Source organism: Conger conger, chromosome 5 (assembly GCF_963514075.1).
Source record: "Conger conger chromosome 5, fConCon1.1, whole genome shotgun sequence".
NCBI lineage: Eukaryota > Metazoa > Chordata > Actinopteri > Anguilliformes > Congridae > Conger > Conger conger.
In genome coordinates this window covers 2,866,547-2,878,037 of record NC_083764.1, presented here as the reverse complement: position 1 = coordinate 2,878,037, position 11,491 = coordinate 2,866,547, and the positions used below count along the sequence as shown (strand labels likewise).

Below are 11,491 nucleotides of genomic sequence, written 5' to 3'. Positions count from 1 at the left end.
TCCACCTACACACACCATTAAACACACAACTCTACTGCCCCATCCACCTACACACACCATTAAACACACAACTCTACTGCCCCAACCACCTACACACACGCTCCAATGAAACAGAGTTATCTGAGGAAAGATTATAATGAACAGCAGCTGGGAACATGGCAACGTAAACCCCATCCCTGAAAATCAGATGAAGAAGATAGCCACAGTTCAGCCACAGACGTTAATCATGTTAAGAATGTGTTAAAAAGCTGATTCAAAACTGTGCGTGACTCAGCCATAATGCTGTGTTGTTAAATATATTAACATTGATTAGGCCTGCTTCTCGTGTCAAGTTAAACACACTGTAGGCTCTCTATATCACACACTGACAGTGAATAACACTCCTGTCACCTCCATTCTGTTCAGCCCTCTGGAACGATAACCAGTCGGACCCAGCCAGAGAGGTAGTGTTAGACATCCTTTTACACTGATTCCATCAGCATACAACCTTCACCTGTTCTTAACAACCTTCACTCTGCTCCTAACAACCTTTACCTGCTCCTAACAACCTTCACCTGCTCCTAACAACCTTCACCTGCTCCTAACAACCTTTACCTGCTCCTAACAACCTTCACCTGCTCCTAACAACCTTCACCTGCTCCTAACAACCTTTACCCTGCTCCAAACAACCTTCACCTGCTCCTAACAACCTTCACCTGCTCCTAACAACCTCTCACCTGCTCCTGACAACCTTCACCTTCCCCCAAATACCTTCACCTGCTCCTAACGACCTTCACCTGCTCCTAACGACCTTCACCTGCTCCTAACAACCTTCACCTGCTCCTAACGACCTGGCAAAGGTCACTCTAGGTGAATGTTTGACAAATAAAAAACCACGCCAGACAAAGCGTGCGCACCCACAGGAAGAGTGAAGACTACGTCCCACAGGTGATGAAGGTAAAGGTGAAGAGTGAAGACTACGTCCCACAGGTGATGAAGGTAAAGGTGAAGAGTGAAGACTACGTCCCACAGGTGATGAAGGTAAAGGTGAAGAGTGAAGACTACGTCCCACAGGTGATGAAGGTAAAGGTGAAGAGTGAAGACTACGTCCCACAGGTGATGAAGGTAAAGGTGAAGAGTGAAGACTACGTCCCACAGGTGATGAAGGTAAAGGTGAAGAGTGAAGACTACGTCCCACAGGTGATGAAGGTAAAGGTGTCGTGGGAGGAGCGTTTCTGTGAACAGCCATTTTGAGCCCGATTCACCCCTCCCAACAACAGCAGGGGCACTCCAGTCTCCAGGCTGATCTGAACCAATCATCTGCCCAGCTTTGTAGAGTGAGGGCTTTACAGACAGAATCTGAACCGCAAAGAATATGTTTATGATTTGAAATCGAGGTGACCTTCAGCCATTTGGTTAAGATGAAATATCAAACAAGACATTTACAACTCCAAACCCTTTAATGTGACAGGGACTCCAACAGAAACACACTTTAGTGTGAGAGGAACTCTAACAGAAATACACTTTAGTGTGAGAGGAACTCTAACAGAAACACACTTTAGTGTGAGAGGAACTCTAACAGAAACACACTTCAGTGTGAGAGGAACAGGGAAGGAGAAACACACAGCTGCCAGTGACTGGGACACGGAATGCTTGTTTTGCTCTAAAGTCACGTCGGATCACACAAGTTTCTGAGAGATCCCAGGTTCTCAGAGCCTCGACTCTGACTGATCGTGAGTGTAGATATTGAGTGTGTTGCTCCATCTTGGCCATGCTGTCTATTCTGCGCATTCTGACAACAGAGAGACTAAATAATAAATCCGTGAAATCTGTTGCTCTGTGCACGGTCTCCCACGTTTTTCCGACATCGGTTGGGATTTTAAAAGTAGTCTCGCACCACGCTTTAAGACTGAGTCAGAAAGCTCCGCCCACACACACAGTGACCTCGCTGCCCTCTGCCCACGCTGGCAGGGAGAGGCATCGCCATAGCAACACCCAATTAAACCAGGCTGGGAGCCTAGCTCCTAATTTTCGGCTGTGTACAGGTGTTTGCCAGGATAATGAGCGCTTTGGGGCGGAGTCTGACCCCCCCCACACACACCCCTGGGAGCCCCCCCCCCCCTTCCCTCTGAACTCTGACAAATGCATTTTCATTCTATTAACTATTTTCAGTAGCATTTTCTTTTTTTACATTCCTTTGAATGGCAGGTGTTATGTGGTCACAGAATGAACTGGAAGCACAAACAAAACACCCAAATCCAGTTTATGATATAATTTATGATAATCTTTTCTGATAAAGGCCACTGATTAATAACATCATAAACATTAAAAAAATGTCCACCATGCTTCATGCGTTTGTTACGCGGGTGGAGAGGAAGTGGGGGGGTTTTGCTGACCCTAATTTAAACATCACCAAGGAGCACAGCAGGAAAGTAAACCAAGCTATCCAATCACATAACAGCTAGAATGTGTCACTCACTGGGAGAGAGTGCTGAAATGGAACACAACTTTTATTTTATCCCAAAAAGACCAAATTTGGAGCTGTGGGGCTGTCCCGTTATTCTTTTAATGATCAGTGTTCTCCACGCTCACAGGGAACAGAACTTTCCCCGTTTCCATGGCGCTTCGTCCTTCGGCAATTATCGCACCAAAGCGTCGGCCGTGAGCCACAGAACAGACGCCGCTCTCCTTTCAACACCTCCTGCCACAGCTGTCAATCACACCCACCGATGACATCACACACGCTGTCACTCAACAGTCTACCTGGATCAAATCACCCTCTACCTCCTCTCTCCCATCTGCTCTTTTACCTCAAATCACTCTCTACCTCCTCTCTCCCATCTGCTCTTTTACCTCAAATCATTCTCTGTCCCCCTCTTTTAAAAACTACATTCAAATGTTTACTTTTCCGTAGCTTTTCCGTTTTTGCATGATTTGAAAAGCATTTTTGTCTTTGAACTAGAAATATTTCAAATTTTAAGATCATTTTTTTGTCATAGCAATTTTTCAAAAAGCACATTAGAATTGGACTCATGAACATTCTTTAAAGAGTTGTGTCTGCTTGGTTCTGCAGTCAGACCGCTCCCCTCCCACATAACACCCTGCCTTCATATCACCAGAGGAGTGAAAAAGCAGAAAATAGCTTTCGCGAATGTTATTTTAATCGTACAACAGAGTGCATTCTTACATTCGAGTCATTTAGCGGATACTTCCAATCCTAAGCAGCATTCCCATCTTCCCGTTAAGTTTAGCCTTAAACCCTCTGATCCCGGGGGAGCACGTGCAGGTAATTAAGTTCTGTGTTACATCTGACAGTCAGCTTCTGTCTGTCTGTCTGAACACATCAACATCAACAGTGTCCCCCTGCAAGGTTATGGCAAACACGCTAGATAACTGTGGGCTGCACATTCATGAAAGGGGTTTTAAATGACAAAAACATTTTATATATACACTCTCCTCCTCACACACAAGCACACTTCCAAACCCCTGTACTGTATAATGCTATGACCATATACATCTTACATTTCATTTGTATTGAAGTATTTAATTAGATCCTTCAAATGTATGTGCAGATCTGGGAAATAGCAAGTTATCAGACATTGCAGTAACAGGTATTACAGCAAAAATAAACAACCCAAGGACTGACATTCTTTTTAAATGAAGCCAGTTTCAAAAAGCTGTGAAACTGCACTGAAAGGTTGATTTGGAGCTTACCTGGTTTGGGGGGGTTCTGTCTCAGCGCAGGTCAGAGGACGGGGGGCCGGGGGGCCGGGGGGGGGGGTCCCAAACAGAGCCACAGCAGAGGGGAGATTCAGAGAGCGGAGAGGCGATGGAGCCACAGCCTCAGAGAACAGCTCAGTCTGCACGCGCGCGCGTGTGTGTATGTGTGTGTGAGCCACGAGCACTGCCCCACACTCTTATAGCATGAGCTCCCTCTCTCTCTCCTCCCTCCCTCCCTCCCTCTCTCTCCCTCCTCCCCTCTCTCTCGCCCGTCTGCAGGTAACACCCCAGCTCCTGGCCCGAGGAAGACCTCGTCGCCTTATTAAGATTTGCGGTTGCCATGGTGATGATTCTAAGCCTGTTTGTCCACAATAAGCTCTATAAGCTGAGAGGGGCTGAGAGATAGAGACAGAGCGAGAAAGAGCGGGAGGGAGAGTGGGAGGGAGGGAGAAAGAGAGGGAGAGAGAGTGGGAGGGAGGGGGAGAGGGGGGGGAGAGAGAGAAGGAGAGAGAGTGAGAGGGAGGGGGGAGAGAGAGAGGGAGAGAGAGGGGGAGGGAGGGGGGAGAGAGGGAGAGAGAGAGAGGCAGAGAGTGGGAGGGAGGGGGAGAGAGAGAGCAAGAGAGGGAGAGAGAGAGATGGATAGATATGACTAGGTATCTTTAATTCAGTTTCACCTTTGGAACTCTGGTGGGCATTCACACCAAACCTGGCACTCAAATTAAAATTGAAGTAAACTTGAATTTGGCATGACCACACGTCAGCATAGTACTGCCAAAGCGAAGACTGCCATAAAACAAAGACGATACGAACAGTAATAATGCACAATAAGGATGACTGTAGGGTGCTTGGACCCTCAGTAACGTGGGTGGGGTGATGCAGGTGCCATGTGAGCAGACAGACAGGTGGACAGCAGACAGGTGGACAGGTGAGATTCTGTCCTAATCCGGACACGTCTGCTCTAATCCCGGCTTTAGCACTGAGGTCACCACAACACCACAACATGCTGTGTCCCTCCACGAGACCAGGAGTGACCTCACACACCACCACGCAGGGCTGTCCTGGTGCTGATCTCACCAAGGCTGATCAGGGTGCCCACATTATCCTGGTGGTGATCTCACCAAGGCTGATCAGGGTGCCCACATTATCCTGGTGGTGATGTCACAAAGGCTGATCAGGGCCCTCACATTATCCTGGTGGTGATGTCACAAAGGCAGATCAGGGTGCCCACATTATCCTGGTGGTGATGTCACAAAGGCTGATCAGGGCCCTCACATTATCCTGGTGGTGATGTCACAAAGGCAGATCAGGGTGCCCACATTATCCTGGTGGTGATGTCACAAAGGCAGATCAGGGCGCTCACATTATCCTGGTGGTGATGTCACAAAGGCAGATCAGGGCGCTCACATTATCCTGGTGGTGATGTCACAAAGGCTGATCAGGGCCCTCACATTATCCTGGTGGTGATGTCACAAAGGCAGATCAGGGTGCCCACATTATCCTGGTGGTGATGTCACAAAGGCAGATCAGGGTGCCCACATTATCCTGGTGGTGATGTCACAAAGGCAGATCAGGGCGCTCACATTATCCTGGTGGTGATGTCACAAAGGCAGATCAGGGCGCTCACATTATCCTGGTGGTGATGTCACCAAGGCTGATCAGGGCCCTCACATTACGATTGGTCTGCTGAAGTACTGGAGGGGGTCTAGAAACAGACCTTTTCTCACCAGAGAGAGCAGACTGCATGAGTAATTGGAGATGCGTGCGTGACGTAATGCCATTCCCTCGTTAAGGCCGTTTCCTGTGGGACACAGAGCAGCAGGCTGCCAGACACCAGCACACTGCACTCACTGACCTTCAGGCTGAAAGGCCGTTAAAACCTGTTCAAACCTGGGCCTCGGCGTGCTCTCTCTGTCCAGTCTGTTTGTGATCGAGGTTTCCCTTTAATAACACGGCCCATGCGCACGTGAAGCGTAGAATAAACCACGCCATGAAAATCTACATGGTGCACTGATTATAGTGCATTATCACAGCCAAGCGATTGCCAACTCTCGGCAGCCATTTTAATTTGCCGTGCACTACCGCCCAAACTGTTAGCCAAGGCTAGCTTGTGTGCGTGTGTGAGAAATGATGAAAGAAACATTCACAAGGAGTAGTAATAGTTTCAAAAGTAATAGTTTAGTGTCATAAGCGGCGTGTCGACACTGCTCCGCTGCTCCTCCCCCTTCCCAGAAGACACCGGGGCGAGGGAAACTGGGCCACGGGCCTACCGAATCGGCATCGCCACGGCAACACAGGATTCCCTCCAATCAGTCCACTCCACCCCCACTCCCCGATCTGAAAGGTTTTTATACATCCAGCTTCAGGTCTTGCTTCTGTCCAAAGGTAAAGAAAAGAGAAGGGGGAGAGAGAGAGAGAGAGAGAGAGAGAGAGAGAGAGAGGGAGAGAGAGAGAGAAAGAGATGGTTTTCCTCTTTTGATGTTCCTTTATTGAACACAGAAAAACCTTTCACTATGACGTAAAGCCAGCTCTTCTTAATATAGCATCAGAGAGAGAGAAATGACCTTGTTCCTGTACCCTGTTCTTTGTTCAGAGCCAGTCAACATAATAAAATAAAAACAGAAGAATGTGAGAGAGAGAGAGAGAGAGAGAGAGAGGGGAGATGGTGAGGGGTCTGTACTGAGCATGCTCAGTGCCAGAGGCAGATCAGATCCCACACAGCACAGCAGCATGGGGGCTGCAGGTTCAAAGCCCTGCAGCCTACAGCAAAGGGGTGGGGGGGTGAGTCTCGAGCTTAGGGACACACAGATTGGGGAGGCGCGTAGGTGTTTGTGTGGGGGGGGGGGGGGGGGTACGGGAGGTGTTTAGGAGTCATCCGCTGGGAAGGGCCACAATAAGATCCACACAGCTGTTGGGCCCTTAACCCTGCATTGCTCCAGGGCGGATTGGCCCCTGCTTAGTCTTATCAACTGTAAGTCGCTTTGGATAAAAGCATCAGCTAAATAACTGTGATGCCATGTAATAAGTCATATTCACATCGCCCCCCTGTAATGTGACTCAGTGTGAACAACAGAAACGTCCCTGAAGCAGAGTGAGGAGAGGGAACAGTGTTCAGGAGGAGGAGAGGGAACAGCGTTCAGCAGGAGAGGGAACAGTGTTCAGGAGGAGGAGAGGGAACAGTGTTCAGGAGGAGGAGAGGGAACAGCGTTCAGCAGGAGAGGGAACAGCATTCAGCAGGAGAGGGAACAGTGTTCAGGAGGAGGAGAGGGAACAGCATTCAGCAGGAGAGGGAACAGTGTTCAGCAGGAGAGGGAACAGCGTTCAGCAGGAGAGGGAACAGTGTTCAGGAGGAGGAGAGGGAACAGCGTTCAGCAGGAGAGGGAACAGTGTTCAGGAGGAGGAGAGGGAACAGTGTTCAGGAGGAGGAGAGGGAACAGCGTTCAGCAGGAGAGGGAACAGCATTCAGCAGGAGAGGGAACGGTGTTCAGGAGGAGGAGAGGGAACAGTGTTCAGGAGGAGGAGAGGGAACAGTGTTCAGGAGGAGGAGAGGGAACAGCGTTCAGCAGGAGAGGGAACAGTGTTCAGGAGGAGGAGAGGGAACAGTGTTCAGGAGGAGGAGAGGGAACAGTGTTCAGGAGGAGGAGAGGGAACAGCGTTCAGCAGGAGAGGGAACAGCGTTCAGGAGGAGGAGAGGGAACAGTGTTCAGCAGGAGAGGGAACAGTGTTCAGGAGGAGGAGAGGGAACAGCATTCAGCAGGAGAGGGAACAGTGTTCAGCAGGAGAGGGAACAGCGTTCAGCAGGAGAGGGAACAGCATTCAGCAGGAGAGGGAACAGTGTTCAGGAGGAGGAGAGGGAACAGCATTCAGCAGGAGAGGGAACAGTGTTCAGCAGGAGAGGGAACAGTGTTCAGCAGGAGAGGGAACAGCATTCAGCAGGAGAGGGAACAGTGTTCAGGAGGAGGAGAGGGAACAGCATTCAGCAGGAGAGGGAACAGTGTTCAGGAGGAGGAGAGGGAACAGTGTTCAGCAGGAGAGGGAACAGTGTTCAGGAGGAGGAGAGGGAACAGCATTCAGCAGGAGAGGGAACAGTGTTCAGCAGGAGAGGGAACAGCATTCAGCAGGAGAGGGAACAGTGTTCAGGAGGAGGAGAGGGAACAGCATTCAGCAGGAGAGGGAACAGTGTTCAGCAGGAGAGGGAACAGCGTTCAGCAGGAGAGGGAACAGCATTCCGCAGGAGAGGGAACAGTGTTCAGGAGGAGGAGAGGGAACAGCATTCAGCAGGAGAGGGAACAGTGTTCAGGAGGAGGAGAGGGAACAGTGTTCAGCAGGAGAGGGAACAGTGTTCAGGAGGAGGAGAGGGAACAGCATTCAGCAGGAGAGGGAACAGTGTTCAGCAGGAGAGGGAACAGCGTTCAGCAGGAGAGGGAACAGCATTCAGCAGGAGAGGGAACAGTGTTCAGGAGGAGGAGAGGGAACAGCATTCAGCAGGAGAGGGAACAGTGTTCAGCAGGAGAGGGAACAGCGTTCAGCAGGAGAGGGAACAGCATTCAGCAGGAGAGGGAACAGTGTTCAGGAGGAGGAGAGGGAACAGCATTCAGCAGGAGAGGGAACAGTGTTCAGGAGGAGGAGAGGGAACAGTGTTCAGCAGGAGAGGGAACAGTGTTCAGGAGGAGGAGAGGGAACAGCATTCAGCAGGAGAGGGAACAGTGTTCAGCAGGAGAGGGAACAGCGTTCAGCAGGAGAGGGAACAGCATTCAGCAGGAGAGGGAACAGTGTTCAGGAGGAGGAGAGGGAACAGCATTCAGCAGGAGAGGGAACAGTGTTCAGCAGGAGAGGGAACAGCGTTCAGCAGGAGAGGGAACAGCATTCCGCAGGAGAGGGAACAGTGTTCAGGAGGAGGAGAGGGAACAGCATTCAGCAGGAGAGGGAACAGTGTTCAGGAGGAGGAGAGGGAACAGTGTTCAGCAGGAGAGGGAACAGTGTTCAGGAGGAGGAGAGGGAACAGCATTCAGCAGGAGAGGGAACAGTGTTCAGCAGGAGAGGGAACAGCGTTCAGCAGGAGAGGGAACAGCATTCAGCAGGAGAGGGAACAGTGTTCAGGAGGAGGAGAGGGAACAGTGTTCAGCAGGAGAGGGAACAGTGTTCAGCAGGAGGAGAGGGAACAGTGTTCAGCAGGAGAGGGAACAGTGTTCAGCAGGAGGAGAGGTGACAGCATTCGTGTACAGCCCCCCAGGGGACCCACAGATTCCCCCCCCTGGAGGGGGCTCAAGTCCAGGCCTGACTCTGTGTGTGCCCCTGAGGTCGCTCAGCCTCTCAGACACGGGATCAACAGCCTGCTCACACCCTGATGGAGTGCTGCTCTCTTAAAGAGGTACACAGGCCCAAATGAGTACAAATACTCTGATATTGAGCCTATTTTACCTCAACTGAGATGTTTAAAATGATCATTTTCAGAGCTCTTATGCTGCCCCCTAGTGGAGGATCTGGTTTTGCTCTTTGGTGAAGAGATGGAGTGACGCTGCTCTCAGTCACATGATGATTTATGTCTCATCCAATCAGGGCTGAGTGTCTTAAGTCCTCTGCCAATCAGAAGGGACATGGCAGCACCAGAGGGGATATCGTGTTAGACCTCCACCTGTTTATAAATCACATAGTTTTTACAGTTTTTCCAATGTTAAATTAAAAAGTATAACATTGATTTTTAGTCCTGGACTAAACTGAGTTTTGCACAGAGAATCTTCATTCAGAACAGAATTTAGTCATGGAATAGGCTTCATCTGTAATCTGTACAAATCAGGCCCCTCAATGTCTTTATATTGTGATTAATTAACATGACCGATGCATGTGATTGGACAGGGTCATGAATACCACCAACCAATTGGACGTAAATATTACAAAGCCGGGGATATTTTCAAAAAAAGTCTGCATGTTGACAGAAGTTACGTAATCGTTTTGGATTCAGATACTCTCTGCTTAATTGAGCCTACGGAATACTCTCAAAGTGCAAACCCCACCTTCTCGTCCTCTCGGTTGGCTCAATTGCACCAGGCAAGATCGATATACCGTATACTGTACATCCATTATGAGAAACCTGCACGTACCGGCTCGGCCACTAGGTGGGGCTGCTCCACCAGTTTCACACCCTCAGACACACAAACCGCTGTGAGACCTACTTCAGGCCAAACCCCTGCTGAATGTACGAGGTATGAGCAATCTGGTGGCAAAGTGGCAAATTGCATTTAAGTCTTTTACGGCAAGCAAAACTCCAAGCATGTTGTTTTTAATTGAATTGTTGAGAATCTGTGCCAATTACTTTACTTATCCTGAGGAGCACCACATGCAGAAACTCACTCGTTAGATGAAACTTTTTATTTTGTTTAGCAGAGGTTTTTATCCAAAGCAACGCACAATAAGCACATACGAAGGTTATTGGAACAACTACAGAACACCGGTACAATTTGCATGAAGCGTCAGTCATCCATAACTGCCACATCAGGTCTAGTTCACACAGGGAAGCAGAGGTTAATCAGTGACGTTACGGGTCATAAGACAGGAGAACTGGGGCCTGATTACAGGAGCCAGGATAACCAGCTGCAGCGGCCAGATGAAGATACAGGAGCAACATCAAAACACCAGAAGAAGAGCCACTGCTCAATAGCACAAAACAGCCACACTCTGATTGGCTGCTGTACAGCAGGTCAATGACCCCAACAGAGTGGCCCACGCAACCCCCCCAACCCCCCAACCTGCTCAAACCAAAGTCAGCGTCTTGCTTTCAAGTTGCTCAATAAACTTGGTCAAAGTTAAGGATGGGTGAAGATATCAGAATGGGGGGGGGGGGGGTGTCATAGGCTAGATGCCAAAATCCAACCCACACTCGAACCTCCACCCTCACCCTGCCCCCGCCCCCGCCCCTGCCCCCGCCCGGTTCTGGAGCTCAGGCATGCTGTCACAGCGTCTCTCAGCCCCGGGCTCAGAGGGGGCCTCTGTCAGTCCTGAATGTGTAACCACAGCAACGCAATGAGAGAGACAGGCGGGGGGTCGGGGGTAGATGGGGGAGGGGGGGGTTTAGGTGGTACAAGAAGTGAAAGTAAGTCCGATAGTGTGATGTTCTGCTGCCTTTCTTCCTCCTCGTGCGCTAAACCGCTAAACTTCAGCAAACAAAACACAACCCACAGGAAAAGAGAAAAAAACATATCTCAAAAGAGTGCCAAGCCAATAAAAACACACACCCTCAGAAAGTCACCTCTTCATCAACCCCAGACAAAAAAAGAGTAACACTACAGAACAAATGTAGCCTATTCACTTTCTCTCTGTCTCTTTGTCTCTCTCTCTGTCTCTTTGTCTCTCTCTCTCTCTTTCTCTCTCTCTCAGGGTCAATAGAGACACCCCCCCCCCCAGGACTGAAGAGCACACACTGAAGACCACTATTGTTCCAGACTGCGCTGGAGGCCCCACACAGGATCAGTGCTTCCAACCGGAACACACGCTACACGCTACACGCTACAACACAGCACGTCTCGTGTCCTAAACATGCTCCGCTGTCGCCAAGGTGACCGCCCATGAAGGGCGCTGAACGCACCAGGGGACGCTAACATCCGCTAACGTCCGCTAACGTCCGCTAACGTCCGCTAACGTCCGCTAACATCCGCTAACGTCCGCTAACGTCCGCTAACGCCCGCTAACATCCGCTAACGTCCGCTAACGTCCGCTAACCTCACTACAGAAACTTCTGCCAGTCTGGGGGAAGTCAGAGGTGTGGATGTGGCCACTGATCCATTTAAATAAAATTATA

At 49.9% G+C, this 11,491-nt stretch overlaps 1 protein-coding gene across 1 annotated transcript in view; it reads right to left on the bottom strand.

Moving 5' to 3' along the window:
* rd3 (retinal degeneration 3, GUCY2D regulator) overlaps positions 1 to 3,744 on the bottom strand; it is a 7,120-nt gene extending 3,376 nt beyond the window's left edge. The window contains exon 1 of the mRNA XM_061244006.1: positions 3,694 to 3,744. The gene's annotated coding sequence lies outside the window, so the exon portion shown is untranslated. The remainder of the gene's footprint in view (positions 1 to 3,693) is intronic.
* Positions 3,745 to 11,491: the final 7,747 nt, after the last annotated feature.